Source organism: Elephas maximus, chromosome 7, assembly GCF_024166365.1.
Source record: "Elephas maximus indicus isolate mEleMax1 chromosome 7, mEleMax1 primary haplotype, whole genome shotgun sequence".
In the NCBI taxonomy this organism is placed as follows: domain Eukaryota; kingdom Metazoa; phylum Chordata; class Mammalia; order Proboscidea; family Elephantidae; genus Elephas; species Elephas maximus.
Genome location: NC_064825.1, coordinates 117,291,465 through 117,297,695, shown reverse-complemented (window position 1 = coordinate 117,297,695; position 6,231 = coordinate 117,291,465). Strand labels below are relative to the sequence as shown.

The 6,231-nt window shown below is 36.5% G+C and overlaps 1 pseudogene; it reads left to right on the top strand.

The window, feature by feature from the left end:
- Positions 1-721: 721 nt before the first annotated feature.
- LOC126079294 (olfactory receptor 5M3-like) lies at positions 722-1,650 on the top strand (annotated as a pseudogene).
- Positions 1,651-6,231: the final 4,581 nt, after the last annotated feature.

Genomic DNA, 6,231 nt, shown 5'->3' with positions numbered 1-6,231 from the left:
GCTTGTTTATAATGTGGACAATACCTGAAAAGGATTAAACTATTTTTTAGATTGACTCGATTATTATTTTTTTAAATTGTTAAATTAGTGTGATGCTTTAAGAGATTTTCTTTCCTTTTTTTTTTAATTCTGTTAGTATTAGATTTATGTCAAGCCATCTACACAGTTTTATTATATTCTCTTTATAATAAACACTGGAAATTTAAAGGTGACTAAATGGAAATGACATTTTACTTTCTGATTATGGAATAGCATTTCTTTCCTTGTGCTTTACATTTCAAATATAGTATAGGCCTTCTAAATCCTATAAATCTAATGAAGAAATAAAATGTATACACCTTCTCAATTGGGGGCCACTGAAAAGAGGCCTTTCCCCTTCCGGGAAATAGCAAGAGTAAAAGTTCTTTGTCAGAAATATTTGTTTGCAGACTTATAAAATCTTTGTAGAAGTTCTGTCAATACATTTCTGTACCAAAGAATATTTTAACACATGTGTAGAAAATATCGTGGATACATACATGCATTGGAAAAGAAATACTGGTAAGAAAAGATATCTGAGAAAGAGAGGAGAGAACAAAAGAAAAACAGCAGAGGCTTTAAAAGAAATGGGTTAGGAAAGGATACTATAAAGGAAGAATGGCTATATTTGGTATGTGTATTTACTGATCTCTATTTATTTTATTAGATAAAATGCATCTCTATCTGGACCAGATTTAAGAAAATGCTCAATTTTACTGATGTGACAGAATTTATTCTTTTGGGATTAACTAGTCATCCTGAATTGCAACTCCTTTTCTTTGTGATTTTCTTAATGGTCTACATTATCACCCTGGTTGGGAACATCGCCATGGTCATATTAATCAGGATCAGTCCCCAGCTCAGCAGCCCCATGTACTTTTTCCTCAGTCACTTGTCTTTTGCTGATGTGTGGTTCTCCTCTAACATCACCCCTAAAATGTTGGAAAACTTGATATCCCAGACCAAAACCATTTCCTACCCCGGTTGTATAGTGCAATGTTTCTTCTTCATTGCCTTTGTCCACGTAGAAGTCTTCATCCTTGCTGTGATGGCCTTTGATAGATACATGGCGATTGGCAACCCTCTATTATACGGCAGCAGAATGTCAAGGACTGTCTGTATCCGACTGATCTCGTTTCCTTATATATATGGATTCTTTATCAGTCTGATCTCAACACTCTGGACTCATGGTTTATACTTCTGTGGGAACATTGAGATCAACCACTTCTACTGTGCAGACCCAGCTCTCATCAAAATGGCCTGTGCTGGGACCTTCATTAAAGAATACACCATGCGCACTTTAGCCGGTCTCAACTTCTCTTATTCCTTATTGATTATTATTGTCTCCTATGTGTTTATCCTGATTGCCATCTTAAAAATGCATTCAGCAGAAGGAAGAAAGAAAGACTTCTCCACATGTGGGTCCCACCTGACAGCTGTAACCATATTTTATTCATCTTCTTCATGTATCTTAGAAGCCCAACTGAGGAGTCTGTGGAGCAGGGAAAAATGGTGGCTGTGTTTTATACCACAGTGATTCCTATGTTGAACCCCATGATCTACAGTCTCAGGAACAAGGATGTGAAGGAGGCTATGAGCAAAGCAATCAGTAGAACATTTTTAAGTAAATAAAACAGAAATTTACAATGTATGATGAGATCCATAGTCCAATAGAAGGGATGGAAGTTAACCATTTCTTTCAGATAATTTACTTACCAAGATCAAATTAGTTATTTTGGAAAAGAGAATTTTTTTTCACAACTCTTCGGTGTTTCACAAATCAACCTTTTAAATTCTGTTTTAAAGGGACTGTACTGTCTCTTCTTACACCTAGAGTAGGTTATGGATTATATGTTATTTCAACATGCTTAAATGGAATATGATTTTACAATAAGTCATTCTCATGACTGAAGACAATATCCCTGACTATGGGATATATTAGGTACATTCTGTTTTAAATGCTATTTAAACTATATTTATTAATGCAACTGTCCTCTACATGAGCTCGCATTTTCAAATACATGCTGATTAATTAAATATACTTCATTTTTGTATGGGCTTGTTAATATCTTATGGTGTCCAATTAATATCCTATTTATATTTCAGCTTTTAGAGTGATTCTGAGAAGGCAAACACCTCATCAGTGTTCTGGAATTTAGAATGTATTTTCTTAAGTAGGTTTCCACAGGTCACTTTCAGAGTATTTTGAGGAGATATAAGATGTATTCATTCTTTCTGTTACTCTTTGTTCTTTTTTGTTTACTCTTTCTGGGTTTGTTGATGGTTGAAACTAGCTGATCCCTTAGTGGTTCTAGCAGGTTCATTTGTTCCTTGTCATGCATTTCATATATGATTTAAAAATCAAAAAATCATTTCTATATGACTGATGCCGCATCCTTTGGTTCTTTACAATATTGTCTAAAAGCTTTGATCTGAAAGACAGAAACTATTTAGAGGCATAATGAGCTGAAGTTGATAGTGAATGTACAAAAGTATAACCTTCCTAGTCAGGATACAAGTCCTATTCACGTTCTTTATCAACAATTTTATAAGGGCATCTAATTGACTGGATTTTAATTGACTTAATTTTGATTTAACTTCGTCATATTTTAATAAGACTGAATTTTTCACGAAGAAAGGAAAACTATGTATGTATGCTTATGAATTGCATGTGTATATATTTATGCATACATATGTATGTGTGCGTGTGTGTATCTGTGTGCTGTCCTTCAGAGTAGTTAACTTGATCATATTTTTGCAGGAGCTCCTATTTGAGAATTTCCCTTTAGGACCAAATGAGTTGTCATATGAAATAACCAACATGTTTATACCGGGAGGGCACACCATTTTAGCGTACTACCTTATTCATCTTCCACTCTACTAAAGTTTATAACTCCCAATTGCCTACTTCACCAACAACAGTTCACTTCCTTTTTCTGTTTAGATTTTGTGAATTGTGCCAGTAGCCTGATAAGTCTGAAAGAGCAACTAGACAGTCAGTGGCCTAGAAACCAAACCCATAGCCATACAGTCTATTCCTACTCATAGCGACTGTGTAGGACAGAGTAGAATTGCCCCAGAAGGTTTCCAAGGCTGTAAATCATTACCTTTCTCTCACTGAGTGGCTAGTGGGTTTGAACTGCTGATCTTTCAGTTAGAGGCCTACACTTTAACCACTGTACCACTAGGGCTCCTTCAGTGGCCTAGAACCCACTGCCTTCAAATAAATTACCACTCATAGTGACCCCATAGGCTTTCAAGAATCTTCACAGGAGCAGACTGTCACACCTTTCTCCCATGGAACTGTTGGTGGCTTCAAAGTGCTGACTTTTAGGTAATAGTCAATCATTTTAACTGCTGCGCCAAGTGCAAAAACTTAAGGGCAGAGGTAGCGAAGGTTAAGACTGAATCTGAATGATTGCGGGGTAGGGGTGGTATGCAAAAGAGATTAAAAAATTATAACACAAGTTCTATGTGTGTGTATTTCCCATTAGGCCTTTGAAGGTTCAATTAACTGGCTTCCAAAAACACATGTCCATCAAAAACTTCTTGCAGAATATTTTCTTTTTCACAGGCTTACTTCCCTCCACATTAATGTTCGTGCCTCAGAAATAGTTCTGAACAGCAGAGTTAGAATGTCACTCTGCAGTGACTCAAGAGGAACATCTAGTGGAAAAGATTAAAAACCTGTACCTGTCTTGCAATTGATATATCAGGATATGGATATATAAAGACAATATTTGTTGCTCTAAGGAGGATGGAGAACAACATGATGCTTGGTAAAGCAGGAGGTCAACAAAAAAGGAGAAGACTCTCAAGGAGACAGACTGACACAGTGGCTGCAATGATGGGCTCAAGAATAGCAACAATTGTGAGGATAGCATCAGTCTTGATAATGTTTCATTCTGTTGTATGTAGGGTTGCCATGAGTCAGAACCAAGTCAATGGCACCTAACAACATCTACAAATGAGGATGACAGGAGTCAGATATAAAGATTTCTGAACATGGAATGATATAACTGAACTTGGTGAGTTCACCAACTTAAGTCCATTTGACTCTGCATGACCATGTTGTATGCAAATATGACAGTTATCAAAGATGATAGTAAAGTATTTCTCAACAACCCTTGATTGGATCCCTCTGCCCAAACAACCAGTGTTTTCAATTTATCTTATTCTTTGTGGTTGTTGTTAGTTGCTGTTGAGTTTCCTTCAACTCATGGAGATCCCATGTACAACAGAATGAATAGAGAATAAATCCTTTATTTTCATAGTACTTATTATTGGCTCTGTTTTTCTAGCTGAACTGTAGATGATACATCTTTTTAAAACAACTTATTGCAGAGGCATAGTGATTTCATAAAGTGAGAGTAACAAAACACTGTCCGTTCTAGGACTGTTACTTGCACAGGGTGGACAAAAAAAACAATACAAACCATTTTTGATATATGAAAGGCCATGTCACAGCTTATTTGTGATATTAGGTAAATGCTCGTTTTTCTTGCTGTGATTCTGATTAGCTTTTCAAGAGCTGCTACATTCTGGTAGCTGAATTTGTGTAAATAAGTGAGTGGGTCTTAGAATTTAAGGTGAAACATTATTGCACTTTGAACTAGAGTCACAGCTCTTCCACATGGTAGCACCTGTCCAAAATTTCTAATGTCAGTATCCAGCTGGCAATTACGCTAGACTTTACAAAGGGAGGCAGAGTCTTGGTTCTCTTTAAGGAAAAAACCATTGCCATTTAGTCAATTCTGATTCATAGAGACCCTATCGAACAAGATATAACTGCCCCATAGGGTTTCCAAGGAGGAGCTCAGATGGTGGATTTGAACTGCTGAAATTTTGGTTAGCAGCTGAGCCATTAAATACTGTGCAACCAGGGATCCTTTAAGGGAAAGAGGATGTTAAATACTACTTCAATATTGCAGACCAGTAATCACCACAATGAAAAAAAAATTGGCTTTTGATTGCATTTAGATCTATTAATTTTTCTACATTTAACAAAGACTGTATTGTTTTACTATGTGGAAGTCTAAACTGAAACCGAACAAACAAAAAAAAAGTTGCCCTGGAGTCAATTATAACTCATGACAACTCCCTGTGTGTCAGAGTAGTACTGTTCATCATGGGGTTTTCCACAGCTGATTTTTTGGAAGTAGATCACTAGGCCTTTCTTCCAAGGCAACTGTGGGTAGGTTTGAACCGCCAACCTTTCGATTTCTTTTCAGTAGATAGAAATAACAACAGTTATCTCAGGGGGCGGTTACAAGAATTAAATTAAATGATCTCAGAGTCTCAGATGCATGAAATTCAATAAATGCATTATTTTTCTTTTATCGGTTATTATTATTTTCCCCAGTTATAAAACAAGGGATTGAAGCAGATAACTGCTTTCTGCTTTAGTATGCTATACGTTTAACTATAGGAGTTTTCTCTTGCTTCGTCTTTCACTAGAAAAGGCAAGTGGCACAGAACACAGGACTGGAATATGAAGACTGAGTAATCCCACAGACAGCTTTAGTATGATGTAAACTCAGAGCAAATTTTGTTATTTGATCCCAGGACCCACACAGAATAACATAAGCTAAGGGAAAAATAAACTTGTACTAGTCTGTCATAAAACAAAACAAAACAAATAACTCAATAGTTGACTATTTCTCTAGAGATGTGCTTCCCCAGGGTCATTTGTATGTGGAATTTCTTAAATTGCTCCTTGTTTTCTAAGAGAATCAAATCAGGTGAACTCCTTCCTGGTTCTTCGTTGACTGGTCTAAGTTGCTTCCCATCCCCGTTTAGAATTCACTCGTCATCTTTCCATCCTCACTGGGTATATTTATCTTCTTTTTCAAGTAAGTTAAATAAATAAATAAATACATCTCTCTGGAACTGTTGTGTGAAGCTTGCATCTTAGGTTTTCATTTTCCTTTAGTCTTTATAGGGCAATTTTATTCCATATGTTGTGGATGTGGGTGTGAGTGCGGATGCGGGTGTGGTTTGTATGGGTGTGTGTGGTTGTGTGAGTGCGTGGGTGTGTGTAGGTGTGTGTGGGTGTGGGTTTGTATGGGTGTGTGTGCTTGTGTGAGCATGTGTGTGTGTATCTGTGTGTGAATGATTCTAACAGAGAGGAAAGGAGGGAAAGAATAAGGGAGAGAAAACAGAGGTGGCAGTAAATTTTCAATAGAGATTTGATTATTTTATTATTACAAAATA